Raw genomic sequence first — 15482 nt, 5'->3', positions numbered from 1 at the left:
AAGTTCTAAGTACAACCTTGAAATAATACTTTAAAAGATAAAGTTATGAACATTTTAAAGAAATATTTATAAATTACATCACAATAAATATATTTATATCTAAAATTTCTATATATATAATGTCGGGTTGGTTTGGTTTCGGTTTGACTTTCTTTAGTTAAAACCAAACCAAACCAATTATGATCGGTTTTTTTTTTCCAACACCAAACCAAATCAAACCAAACCATAGTCAAATTTCTTTTTCTCGGTTTGACTCGAATTATCGGGTTGATGCGATTTGTCGGTTTCCTTTGTACACCCCTACTTAAAAAAATAAAAAATAGGCAATTTGACTGGCTTTAGTAACATGCCAAACTCCGAATTCCTTCACGGTACATGCATAAAGTGGTTTTGTAACTTGAGTTATTCAATCAAACTATGATCCCAATCCTACTAGTGATGTCATAATTACGCCGAACTAATATCATGGTATTAGCCTATAGCATTAATATAGAGCATATTTAACCATAAATTACTCGCATCGCTAAATCTTGGCTAATGATAGACTTAGGATTATGACAATAGAACAAATTATAATGTCTTGCTAACCCACGTTTTGTCTTGAATTTCATGACAAAAATATTAATAACAATAACAAGTTCAGTGTAATGCTACAAAATGGGGTCCGAAGAAAGTAGAGTGTATGTAATCCTTACCCGAATCGTCTATATATTTTCTTAGCAATTATATTGGTGTATTTTCTGGGGCATAGTCATTTGAAATCAATCCTTCAAGTCGCGCTCTTGATTGTTAAACATCTAAGATATTGGTAAATATTGTGAAAGAGGTTTGATATTAATTAGCATTTGAGGTTCAAAGATGAAGGCTTCGGTTTGGTGTACTAGGCTATCATTCGACAAGATAATTATCCTTTATTGTTTTCGTTGCTAGATTCTTCCTCACTCTATTTATGCATATTTTTTTAGTAAGTGAGGTCGAAAAAACACCATGATGCTGTCCTTTTTTATCTTTGAAATGATATACTTCTCCCTTCGTCCCATCTTCATTTAACTTTATTTATTTTAGACAATCTATTGGCAAGTATAAAAGAAAGGGAACGTTACAATAATGATAAAATTGTATTTGTGTGATTTTTAGGTTGGGTTTAACCGTGGAATCAGTCACAGATTATTACGTTAGAATATGAGTTGTCTACACCATACTTCTTTGAGATGTGATCCTCCCCGAACCTTGCGTGCATGTGGAATGCTCAGCCATGCCAGTCACATATCTATAGGTCTATAGGCCTCTATAGGTCTGATTCGAGCCATGCAATCAATCACAGATTATTGTGTCAGGGTACGTACCCTGTCTACAACATACTCCTTTGAGATATGGCCCTTCTCCCTACCTTGTGTTTACGTGGGATGATTCGTATGGCTACTTTTTTCGTATAGGCAAGTACGAAACAAATTTTACAAATATGACCAATAATTTCCAAAGTTTTCTTTTCTTAACCCAAACCATCTGCATAGCAGCCCTAATAAAAGGCCAAATAAGACGAGAAGGGTAAGATAATCTGAAGCTAGAATGGGTGGTCTATCTGAAAATTAAGGGTAATAACAAAAGAAGATTACTAATTATGAAACAGCATTATTTGACCTAATTATGAGTTCGACGAAATTTGTGGAAACTTTGATGCACGCCTGTGCAATTATTCCATGGGTTGTCATTATTTTGTTCATACCCCATATGAATCAAGCTATAATATTACTAACATATTTCAAGCCTTTCTGGAATATAATTAGTGGGAAATTTTGGATCATGCTGACAGTCACCAAGGTTTTAATTATTTTTCACTAATTCCATCAACATTTGTGTTTTTTTCGTCTTCATAATTTCCATCTCAATGGTTGATCGGTGTCTTAATAATTTTATTAAAGGCTAGGATACTCATTGATTTTTCTGTTGGCTGAAATATTTCACTAGAACCTGTGGTCCTCGATGTGATGTCTCAATAGTGTGGTTCTTAATTTTTGATATGAAGTATAGATATTTAGGTAAAAGCGTATCAAAATTTTAATAAATATCAAATTTGAACTTATAATTTTATGGTACACTGGAGAAGAATTATTAGGAGTATGTTAGGAGGGACCCAGAATTATGGAGGATGGAATTTTTGTCTGAAATTAATATTCGATCATCCTTTGAGGTATCATGAAATTTTTGACTTAGGTTTAATTTGATTTATTCCAACCAAACCAAACACAAAAAAGACAATTCTAAAGAGGAATGGGACATTAAGATAGGATGAGCAGCTGAGCCACAGACAAATGTGAAAGCTGTTCTGTGTTTATACAAACACTTTGTTTTATTCTTCTTCTGTATTAGAAAATGGAAAAGGTAATTGGCCTATTGGTTGACGACAGGGGATCCACTTTACGCCGCATGCATTCCATGCAACAGCTTATTATACATTAACAAAAAGCAATATATACACACGTAGTCACGTACACTAATGTAAATTATGTATTATTGTAATCTATCAAAACAAATAAGTTGATTAATCTTTCCTTTTTGTTATAACTGTATACAATTAAGTAATGAGATCTTTGTCGTCTTAGTATTGTTGTTCTTTTATCTCGAGTCTTGTTTGACCAAAAAGTGTTAAGTTTTTTGTTAAACTAATTAATGATGAAATAGAGGGTGAATCCTAGTTAAATATATTGATGAGATGAACAACGTTTGAGAATATTAAATAGCGAATGTATACTCAATGATTATCAATAAATATTATAACATGAACATGCAAAAAATGTAGATAATGACAATAAATATAATAAGAAGGAATCTATTACCCAAATGTTAGATGACTTGGGTGATTCTTTCTTCTGACAGCAACGTGGAATGATGGAAAATGAGGATGGATAAGGAATCTTTGGATCTAGCAAACAAAGAATGAATAACGTATGTTAAGCCAAGTAGGCAGTGGTCAAGATAATATTTGTATATTCTTCTTAGTCAACTCTTTACAAAGTGCCCTTCTCAAGAAAGTCAAGATCCCCCCTTTTGTTCTTTATCCCTTCCTATTTATAAGGGATATCTCCAAGAAACCCTAAAAGGTACAACATAAGGAATATCCTTATGCCTATTTCTAAACCTATATTACCGTTACTTCTTTACTCCATTTGCTCGACCTTGGCAACAATTCTTCTGAAGACGACTCCTCGCTATTATGTCGTGGTCGACCCCGTCCTTGACCCTGCCTATCTGCAGTTATCAAGCCGCCCAAATTTAGACCAATACAGTTAGTCCCTCCACTTGTTGAGGTCGTGATCTTGCACATCCTCGATAAGCGGACCCGATCTGTGTCCATTTACAAGAAATTTGGTTGTGTTGATTAAGTCGAATCGACCGAGGTCGAAAAAATGGTATGGCCAGTGAGGCTGCGGTTGGTGTGGCTAACATGGGGTGATGTCACGGTCACGCGCGTCATAATTACTCGTCTTCCCGATGCAGTGTATGTGCTTCTGCCGTTCTATTTTGGTGCCATTGATGGTCTGTTGCTTCGATTCTGGTGCCACCTAACCCTATAAATAGATGGGGGGCTTCATTTTTGAAATTTTTCATTATTTCTCACTTCGCATGTGCATTTCTCTTCTCCGATCTCCGCTTTCAATTTCTTGCAGCCTCTTCAATTCTAATCCCTGACTTCTTCCTAGTAAATATCTTCTTCAGATTTTGTTGCATACGTTCTGCTACGAAAATATGTCAGAATTCCCTCATATTCAAGACGAGGTCTCTGATGCTACTCCTTTATCGGTGGCTCTTCCTCCCGATGGTGAGGAATTCGTGTTTGAAAAGTATGAGAGCTTCCCTACCGTGGAAGAGGTAGTCCCCAAGAACCCTTTGGTTAGACAATACTTCCCAAAGGAACCCACTCATGCCCCTTCTCAGAAGCTTTCTAAGAAGGGACCACCTCAAATAACCGATCTCCGGTCTAAACATCGCATTCCCCCTCACGTCGAAAGTGTTTCGGCCGGGGACAACATCGTAGAGGTTTGCCGACCCGGATACTGTGCTTTCTATGTTTACCCATTCTTGATTAGTTATTCTCTTCCTCTCCCCCATTAGCAGAGGAGTTTTGCCAATTTTATAATGTCTTTCCGGCGCAGCTCCCCCTTACTTGTACCAACTATTTCTGATGCTGGTGAAGTACGTGGAATTGATCGGCTGTGAGGTCAACGTTCGTCACCTGCTGCATATATTTTCGCCCAGCTTTTATAGAGGTACGTTGATATACTTGCGTCATCGTGGGATAAAGGGGTTGGTGGCCGAGATAGATGATAAGATGAACCGACAATTCTGGTATAAGTACTTCTTCATCAAGACCGAGAACCTGGTGGAGAATCCGACCGGGTTTCCCGAACAATGGAATTACAATCATAAGTATCTTGTCGTACACTCATTATTTTCTTTCTTTCATTATCGACTTATTTGCGGCCTTCTTGTTTTCAGCTGAAAGACGTGCACCCTCTTCTATTTTTGACATTGAAGACTGGGTGGCTCGCGTGTTACCCCACACCATGGGAATTTGCAACTTGACATCCTTTCACAAGCATTTTGGGCCCAAGATCCCGTCTAGTAAGTGTTATTTCCATCTCCCGACTTATTGTCGTTCACTATCGCTTTTTTATGCGAACTCCCTATGGTGCTAGGTTGACGAGTTTCCAAAAAGGCGAAGGCTCCAGTGCCTGCATTTCGCCAAGCTATCGTGTTGGCTGGGATGCAATTTGCCTTAGCTGAGTCCTCGTGGAGGTCGGACTCAAGTTCTGCCGACGAGGGACTCTGCCCCTCAAACTGTTGTCGTGCGGGATGAGATATCTTCCCAGCCCATTTATCATCATGTAGATGAGCCATCTAACGGAGAGGAGACACCGTCAAGGAAAAGGCGAAGGTTGGAAACCGGGAAGGCCATTGTCGCTGACATCAAGCAAGAAAAATTCATTGCTTTGGAAGCGGAATCTGCGCTTGCACCAGAGGTAGAGGCTATTTTCGTGCTAGGTGCCGTTATGGAGAGGAGGCCCTCTAGAGTTGAGGGGGTTTGTGGTAGTGGAGAGCTTACACGGACCGCAGAAGGTGGTGCATCATCGGCGACTGGGTGAAGTAGGGTGGTCTCTGCGGGGGACGATGACTCTAGCTCGGACATCGAACCTGAGGAGGTACAGGCCTTCTTGTAAAGGAATACCCGTGTGGAGATAAGGACGGAGGTTCCTAACTGGCACATAGTCATTCCCGTGGACTATGACCTTTTTGCCAACTCAGAACGGGCGATGCCGGCTTTTGCTCCCCTGTGCGTGGCTTCTGAGAACACGGCGCTTCAAGCGATGAATGACACAGATCTGTCGTTGGGTATATCCGGCATGGCTCTACGAGTAAGTGCTTTTTTATGTTAGGATTTATTTCGTATATGTAATTTTCTCACACTGACTCCTCTCTTTTTGCATGCCAGACTCTTATCATGGGGATCGAGCGTGACCGACGGGAGGAGCGGAGGACGACCATTTTTAAGAAGATGACCTCTAAGTACAAGGAGTACCGTACTAAGCATCGAACACTGGCCGACTTCCTTAGCCAGGATGGGGAATTTCAGTCGCTTCGTGATGGGCTCAAATAAAAAGACAATGAGCTGATGAAGAGCTAAGGGAGAGGGACGATGAACTTATGAGGGCCATCAGTAGGTGCAGCGAGCTTGAGGCGACACTGAAGGCCAGCTCGAGGTGAGTAAGGGGGTGATGGCTGAGAACGCCGACCTTCAGACGTAGGTGGCGTCCTTAATGGCTGAACTCGGGCAGAGGGAGGCAAGGGCTGTCGACCTGAGAGGTGAGCTGAGCACCAAGGTAGAAGAACTAAGTCATGCTAAGAAAGGCAGAATGACCGTTATGGCTGAAGCGGTGTCCCTAGAAGATGCCCTCCATGTTTGCAGGTCCGAGCGGGCTAATGAGGTGGAGACATCGGTGCTTAAGGTGGCGAGGTTAGAAGAACAGATCCAGGGTTTGGAGACGGAGTTGTCCGAGTTAAAAGAGCAGGTTGTTGTCTTGAGGGCTGAGGAGGCGCGACGACAGTCACAGCTATCCACATCTCATACTTATGCCAATCCTGGTGTGCCGTGGGAGTTTTATGAGATGTGGGTTCATACCGAGGCTCAACTTGACGAGTATAAATATTTGAAGGCTATGGGGAAAGTTTCCGAAGCAGAACTTGAGGGCGTCCGTGTCAAGGCATGTGCAGCCCGTGAAGCTTGTGGTTACTACCCTGGTACGCCTGGCAGGGATGATGATGACGACAACACGGATAGGCTTGCCTCTGATCCTTGATATGATGATGAGTGCGCCGATGATGTGGCATGAAGCTTTTTTACTTAGTTTTTTTTGCTTTGCTATTTTTGTGAGCATCTTCGAACCCTTTGTAAAAAGTATTGTAATTCGATAGTTGAAATGGAACAATTTCTTTTTTGCTATGTATTTCTTAATTGTCGTTCTCTTTTATTCTTCTCTTTTCTTTTTGCTATGTAGGGAAGCCCCTAATTTTTCGATTGTTTGTATATGGTTGATATTGGTTGGGTCGAACATAGACTGACCTGAGGTTTAATTAGCTCGGATGAGAGTGAGGTTTGATGAGGTCGAACATCAAATAATTCGAGCGAGGTCGAATATGAGATGATTCGGGCAAGGTCGAATGTAAAGTGATTCAAATGAGATCAAATGTAAAGTAATTCAAGCGAGATCGAATGTAAAGTAATTCTAGCAAGGTTAAATGTAACGTAATTCAAGCGAGGTCGAATGTAATGTAATTCGAGTGAGGTCGAATGTAATGTAATTCGAGCGAGGTCGAGTGTAACATAATTCAAGCGGGGTAGAATGTAACGTAATTCGAGCGAGGTCGAATATAACATAATTCGAGCGAGGTCGATTGTAAAGTAATTTGATAGAGGTCGAATGTTACGTAATTTGAGCGAGGTTGAATGTGACGTAATTCGAGCGAGGTCGAATGTAACGTAATTCAAGCGAGGTTGAATGTAAAGTGATTCGAGCGAGGTCGAATGTAAAATGTAAAGTGACTTGGTGGAGTGCAAAAGATGTTGTTTTATTTCATTCATTGGAGAATATTACATGTTTCTGTTTGTTCCATACATATATTGGAGAAGTTCCAGTGTACCTAGTCCCTTCATCGTTCGGCCTGGAAAAGTAGTCGCCAGGCGAGGCGATAGATTATACTTGAACTTCGAGACGTCCCCTTCGTCGCCTCGTAAAAAACCTCCCCGAGAAAACCCAATTAGGACAAAACCCGGGAGAGGGAAAAAGAGTACGACTTGGAGGGCGTCCGTTTTCAGAAGTTGAAGTATTTGAGGTGGGAGACGTTCCAATTATTTTGTAGTAGCTTTCCCTTAATTGTTTCTAGTTGGAATGATCCTTTGTTTGTTGTCGCCGTTATTTTGTATGGCCCGTCCTAATTGGATCCTAGTTTACCTTCTCTTGAATCTTTCCTCGCCTGTGTTTTGGCCTTGAGTACATAGTCTCCGACTTTGAGTGGTTGAACTTTGGCTTTTTTGTTGTAGTACCGTTCTGCTTGTTGTTTTTGGGCTATCATTCTTATGTAAGCCATGTCTCTTCTCTCCTTTGCTTCGTCAAGGTCTTGTTTCCTGTTCTCATTGTTGCTTGGTCCACTTTCATTGGAATATCTTAAACTAGGTTCCCCGACCTCGACCGGTATCATGGTGTCAGTCCCATAGACTAGTGAATATAGTGTTTCTCCTATGCTTGTTTTTGGCGTGGTGCGGTATGCCCACAATACTTCTGGTAGCAATTCCAGCCATAGTCCCTTGGCGTCCTCAAGCTTTTTCTTCAAGATATTTAGTATTGTTTTGTTGGAGGATTCGGCTTGGCCATTACCGGCAGGGTGATATGGTGTGGAGAGTATCCGCTTGATGTGCCATTTTTCGAAGAATTTAGCAGTCTTTTTGCCGGTAAATTGGGGTCCGTTGTCACAGCTGATTTCTTTGGGGATGCCGAAGCAACATATGATGTTTCTCCATATGAATGTTATAACTTCATGTTCGCATATTTGGGCGAACGCACCAGCTTCTACCCACTTGGAAAAATAGTCAGTTAAAACCAAAAGAAATCGTATATTACCTCGCCTTGTTGGAAGGGGTCCGATAATGTCCATTCCCTATTTGATGAACGGCCATGGCGATGTAACCGAGCGGAGGTGCTAGCCTGCTTGGTGTATCATATGAGCGTATTTTTGGTATTGGTCGCACTTCTTAATGTAGTCGGTGGCTTCCTTCTTTATTGTGGGCCAGTAATAACCCGCCCAAATGAGGCATCTAACGAGGGCTCTATTCTCGGTATGGGCACCACAATGGCCTTTGTGTACTTCCTCGATGAAGCATCTTGTTTGGTTAGGCCCTAGGAATTTTGCCAAGGGACCTCCAAACTTTCTTTTGTATAGGTTGTGGTTTATGATGTTGTACCTGGCCACCTGCATTCGAAGCTTTTTGGCTTCTTTTTTGTCTGATGGGAGTATTCCCTCCTACAAATATGTTACAATACGGCTGCACCAGTCCCAAGTCAAATTTACAGTATGTACCTCAAGTTGGTCTATTGACAAGTGGAAGAGGGAGACCACGTTTTCTTTTGTAATGTTTTTGGTAGTTGCTGCTAACTTGGCAAGGCCATCTACCTGGATGTTTTGTGCTCGAGGTATCTGGTCGAGCCGACATTCGTCGAATTTTGGTAGCAGTTTATGAATTTCTGCCTGGTACATTTGTAGCCTCTGCTCTTTGATTTGGAAAGTCCTTGTGACTAGGTTGACAATGAGTTGTGAGTCGCATCTGAGGATGACTCGACGTGCTCCGTATTTGATAGCTAGCTTTAGTCCTACAATTACGACCTCATACTCGACCTCATTGTTAGTTATATCAGGGCACCGTATGGATTGGCGGATGACTTCGCCTGTTTGGACCTCGAGTACGAGTACGAGTCCCAGTCCAGATCATGACGCATTGGAAGTGTCATCGGTGTATATGACCCATAGGTCGGGTAACCTGGGAGAGGTACAATAAGTTTCTTGCTCGACTTCGGGCATTATTTTGGCACTAAAATCGGCGACGAAGTCAGCGAGTACCTGTGATTTTATTGTTGTTTGCGATTGATATGTTATATCGTGCTTGCTCAATTCTATGGCCCACTTGTCCAATCTCTCCAACAGTTCAGGTTTATGTAGAATGTTCCTTAGGGGGAAGGTCGTTACCACCCATATGGGGTGGCATTAAAAATAGTTTGTCTAAGCTTTCGTGAAGCTATGACCAATGCTAAGGCCAATTTTTCGAGGTGGGAGTACCTTGTTTCGGCATCGACCAGGGTTTTGCTAATGTAATAGGTTGGAGATTGCATACCTTTGTTTTCACGGACCAATACTTCACTTACTGTGACATCTGATACTGCCAAGTATATCAGGAAGCGCTCACCAGGTTCTGCTTTGGCGAGTAGGGGGAGGACAAGTACACCTTTAATTCTCTTAAGGCCTCGATGCGTTCTGAATCCCACTGGACCCCGTTGTCCTTTTTGAGCACGTTGAAGAATTTGTAACAGGGCAGCTATATGGTCTGTCAGTTTTTGCACCTATTCTCTTGCTGGTCAATACTTCAGGTATTCCCTCGATGGCCTTGATTTGGTCGGGGTTGACCTCGATGCCTTTTTGTGATACCAAGAAGCCTAGGAACTTGCCTGAAGTTATGCCGAAGGCACATTTTTCGGGGTTCAGCTTCATGCCGTATTGCCTTAGTATAGCGAAGGCCACTTTCAGGTGGTCGATGTGGTGTTCCTTCCTTTTTGATTTGACCAACATGTCGTCTATGTAAACTTTCATTGTTTTGCCGAGTTGGTCCTTGAACATCTTGGTGAACAACATTTGATAAGTCGCCCTTGCATTCTTCAACCCGAATGGCATGACTTTGTAACAGTACGTTCCCTGATGGGTGATGAAAGTAGTCTTTTCCTGATCTCCCTCGTCCATAAGGATTTTGTTGTAACCTGAGTAGGCGTCTAAGAAACTCAATAACTCGTGCCATGTTGTTGCGTCGATGAGTTGATTGATATGAGGCAATGAAAAGGAGTCTTTCGGGTAGGCCTTATTTAGGTCCGTGAAATCCACGCACATCCACACTTCCTATTTTTCTTTTTCACTATGACTATATTGGCGACCCATTTGGGGTATTTTGATTCATGGATATAATCGTTAGCGAGTAGCTTATACACCTCATCACTGATAGCCTCGTTGATTGCGACGTTGAATTTTCTTCTTACTTGCCGTACTGGAGGGTAGAGTGGATCGATATTCAAATTATGTGTGGCAACGTCTTTCGAGATGTCTATCATATCTGCATGGGAGAAAGCGAAAAGATCAGCGTTGTCAATTAAATATTTATGAAATCTACATGGTTTTGAGAGTTTATGGCCGATGTAGGCCTTTTTGCTATTGTCGCTATTGTCTAGTTGGACGGGATCAAGGTCTTCTACCGTCGACCCTACGGCTTCCATGACGTCGGGGTCCCTACTGACATCTTTTGGTTCATCGAGTTCGGCCTCTGACTTTGGTAATTGCTACGCTTATGAGTCTATTCCCTTTAGCTATTGAGTGTGTGTACAATCGTGAGCAATGCGATAGCATTCTTGGGATGTGTGTTGTTTGCCTCGGATGTTGAATATCCCCCATGGAGAAGGAACTTGATTACTTGATACAGGCTGGACGAGATGGCCCTCATGGCATGTATCCATGGTCGCCCTATGATGGCGTTGTATGTTGTGTCCTGGTTCATGATATGGAACATTGTTTCTAGGGTGATGCCCCCAGCCAGAACGGGTAGCGTTATCCCCCCGAGGTTCGGTCAATTGCATTGTTAAAATCTTTTAGTGTTATGCAACATAGTACTATCTTGTCCTCGAGTCTCATTTATGTGAGAACTCGAGGGTGGATAATACACGCGCCGCTTCCGTTGTCTATCATTATTCTTTTTACATCAATATCCGAAATACGTAAGGTAATGACAAGAGCATTGAAATGAGGAAAAGTCAAACCGTGGGTATCTGACTTATCGAAGATGATATTGTCTTCGAGGTCATCATACCATTCGTGGGTGATCGACCGCTTCAGTTTATGTGTGGTGGTAAACTTCACGTGGTTGATTGCTGCTTCATTGCCCCCACTGATGATCATTTGGATGGTACGGGTGGGGGAGGGTGGCCTTGGACGGCCTTGGGGTTGTTCTCGTCCGCAGCCAAAATTGGCTCATCCTTGGTCACCCATTAGATCCCTCAGGTGCCCTTGGTGAAACATGTTCACTACTTCTTGCTGTAGGGATATGCAGTCCTCGGTCTTGTGGCCCCGCTCCTAATGGAACTCACAGACGACATTCGACTTTCTGGTGTTTGGGTCAGATTTCATCTTCTGTGGCCATTTCACCTTCGGGCCGAGTTTCTCTAGTGCGTATACTATTTTTGAAGGGGAAACACAAAAATTGTGAGTAGATAAAAGTGGAGGCATACCTTTTCATTTTACTGAGTCCTTGTATGAGGCCTAGACGACCCTTCCGCGTGGCGAGGGGATAATAGGATGGCTGCACTGACATATGGTTGATGCCTGTCTCGATTGAGGCGTGGACCTGACTGGTCTCTCGACCGTCATTACGACGGTCTTTTCTCGACTCCGTTTGGACCGACGTTAACCTTTGGGTTGGACCGTTAAGGTCATCCTCGTCTGCTCCCTCCTCGATGCAGTATGCGTTGTGAATTTTTTCCCAGGTGGTTTGAGGGTATTTCATGAGCCTGCTTAGTAACTTTCTGGTTGCTCTCGACCCATTCCTGTTCAACCCATTTTGGAAAGCTGCCACCGCCATCCCTTCTGATATATTTGGTAAGCTCATTCTTACTCTGTTAAACCAAGCGAGGAAGTCACTGAGCCCTTCGCCAAGCGATTGCCTAACGAAGAATATATCATTCACCCTAGCCTCCGCCTTCTTAGCCCCGGCATGGGCGGTGACGAACTTGTTGGCCATTTCTTTGAACATTGTTATTGAACGTGCTGGTAATTATGAGTACCAGGTTAAGTCTCCCCCCATTAGGGTCTCGCCAAACTTCTTCAGTAACACCGATGGTACCTGTTCCTTTGAAAGGTCATTGCCTTTTACCGCTGTGATATAATGAATGTTGTGATCTTCGGGGTCTGTGGTGCCATCATATATCTTCAAATACGATGGCATTTTGAAAGTCCTGCATATGGTATGCGAGGCTGCCTCCTCGCTATACGATTGTTCGATGAATCGACCGACATCCCGTTTTGGTAGCAATTTTGGGGAGCTCGGTATCTTATCGACCCTTTCTTGATGTTCCCTTATTTGGTCGTGGAGTGCTTTGTTCTCGTTTTCCATTTCTTCCATTTCCTTTAGAATGGTCGCAAGTACATCATTACCTACACCAACAGTAGTATGAGTGTTACCTGTTGGGGAGCGGGTTGTTCGTCGATGGTCGCTGTGGTATCTACTAGCACGGTGTTTCTATTCGCCCTTTGAACGGGGTTGTCGAGTATGTTATTTAGAGTGCTTGTCAGCCGCTCCTTCAGTAATGTTTTCACTACTGGTGGCGCTTCCTCAGCTGTGGACGTGGAAGCTCCCCTTTCGCGTGAAGCGGTTACACTTTCATGAGGGGGAGGTGAATTACTCCGCCTGGGTGTAGCACTCGGCATCACATTCTCCTCGTCTTCTCTGTCATCCTCGTTGATGGTGTTTAAGATGTTTGTAGTAATATCCACTATTGCTTTCTGTCTTTCATCTCCTTTTCATGCCATTGTTAGTTCATGCAATACGAGAAAAAGATGGTTGTCCTTCTTTATGATCTACAAGAAACTAAAATTTTAACTAAAACCTCCCCATAGATAGCGCCAAATTGTTTGACCAAAAAGTGTTAAGTTTTTTGTTAAACTAATTAATGATGAAATAAAGGGTGAATCCTAGTTAAATATGATAAATTCTAGATCTAATATTAGGGGATATTGATGAGATGAACAACGTTTGAGAATATTAAATAGCGGATGTATACTCAATGATTATCAATAAATATTATAACATGAACATGCAAAAAATTTAGATAATGACAATAAATGTAATAAGAAGGAATCTATCACCCAAATGTTAGATGACTTGGGTGATTCTTTCTTCTGACAACAACGTGGAATGATGGAAAATGAAGATGGATAAGGAATCTTTGGATCTAGCAAACAATGAATGAATAACGTATGTTGAGCCAAGTAGTCAGTGATCAAGACAATATTTGTATATTCTTCTTAGTAAACTCTTTACAAAGTGCCCTTCTCAAGAAAAGTCAAGATCCCCCTTTTTGTTTTCTATCCCTTTCTATTTATAAAGAATATCCCCAAGAAACCCTGAAGGGTATAACATAAGGAATATTCCTTATGCCTATTTCTAAACCTATCCTACCGTTACTTCTTTACTCCATTTGCTCGACCTTGGCAACAACCTTTCTAAAGACGACTCCTCGCTATTATGTCGTGGTCGACCCCGTCCTCGACCCTGCGTATCTACAGTTATCAAGCCGCCCAAACTTAGACCAATACAAAATTCATTACTCAAATGGTCATTCGATCCACTATTCAAAATTAGTTAATAAAGTATTTTTTAAACAGAGAATTCACTTAAGTATTTCTATAGCTCTCAGAAGGCCACTCAACTAGTTTTTCAAACTTCGATAGCCAAATACCTATTTTACCTTCTAAATTATTTTATTCATCAATTTAAGAATCTTAGTTGCATGACCTTCTGAGTGCTATAAAAATAGTTATAGTGACTTTTCTGTTAGTCTGTTACAATAAAAAAAACATAACTTTACTAAATAATTTTAGATAGTTGAGTGATTATAGATTTATAGTTGAATTTGGGTAATGAGATACTTTTATCTCTAAATAGAAAGCCAAAGCCTGCTCACCTGTCTTCAAACATTCCTATATTTCTCGCTCGTTACGAGAAATGTATATTCCTCCCGTAACACGAATTAGTATGCAAGTTCCTAAAAGTTCTTTAGAAAGATAGACATAAAGGATGGTTTTCGTAATGTTGTGTATGAAAATGGTCAGTTTTACATTGAAGGAAAAAAGACCTCTTGTGTGTGTTGTTTAGCAAAGTTAACTAATCTATGGGGGCGTTTCGACATAACAATTGTTAAATTTTTGGAAAAAAGCGAAAAAAAAATTCAAATAAAAATTATATTTGAAAATTAGAGTTGTGTTTAGACATAAATATAATTTTGGGCTTTTGAATTTTTGTGAGTAATCTGAAGTGAAAATTTTTGAAAAATAGGTTTTGAAATTTTTCAAATTTTCAAAAATTCCGAAATTCATCTTCAAACGAAAATAAAAAAGTTTCATAACCAAACATTAATTTCGATTTTTTTTGTTTTTTTTTAATAGACAAACGGGCATATGTTATATTTCAAAAGCTGAAAGTGCAATCGGAATGACTACTATATGAAATGAATAAACTGTTACCTGCACCGTGTGCATGTCTCGTCATCGTCATAGACTTTATACGAGGAGGTTTCCTGCCTCGGCTGTCTTTTGACATGACACCATAAATTGTAGAATATATTTTTATGATTTTAGCAGTTTTGAAAGTAAAAATTTATATATAAATTAATAATTGGTTATATTTGTAAAATTATTTATATCTTAAAATAAAAGTTTACGTATAGTAACTGCTTAGAATTTAAAATTTTGTAATTTAAGATTTCGCGTTTTTCCAACTTTCAGCAAGCTATTCTCTAATTCAAAGCTGTTCTCTTCACCAAAAAATTAATTATATTACATATATATAATATAAACCAAAGATTACTTTTCATTCATATATATTAAACCTTGATCATCTTAGCAAAAGTTGTGACTTGGCGCTGCTGTAATTAACCAAACCAAGTTGAGTCAGTGCTGATCATTCTCTCCTTGTTTTGGCACAGATTGTTGGGACAGGTGGAACATAACAACTCACAAATGGCATAAGAATTTAGTAACCATTGGTAAAACATCCACAATATTGGTGAAACTCAAAACAAAAGGACACTTAAAAAGGAAAAGCCAGAAAAACAAAAGGAAACTCCAAAACCAAGAAAGAGGAAGAAAAAAAAGGCAGAGATTTTAGTTAGTATAGACAAAAGTAAAGCAAAGAAAGCGAAAAGAGATGTGTTTGATAGAATACTTGTGAGACATTTCTCTATACACATTCAGAAAGAGGAGAAAAAGAGAGGACTTAAGCGTGATTTCTTACTTTTGCTTTTTCTCTCCAAACGAATCTTTGAAAAATCAAAAGTTCATTCCCAAACACTAATAAAAGAAATCCATTATATTCCTTAAATAAAATTGTTTCCATGAAAAAAGAAAAA

Source organism: Nicotiana sylvestris, chromosome 12, assembly GCF_000393655.2.
Source record: "Nicotiana sylvestris chromosome 12, ASM39365v2, whole genome shotgun sequence".
Classification (NCBI taxonomy): Eukaryota; Viridiplantae; Streptophyta; class Magnoliopsida; order Solanales; family Solanaceae; genus Nicotiana; species Nicotiana sylvestris.
This window is presented reverse-complemented; position numbering follows the sequence as displayed.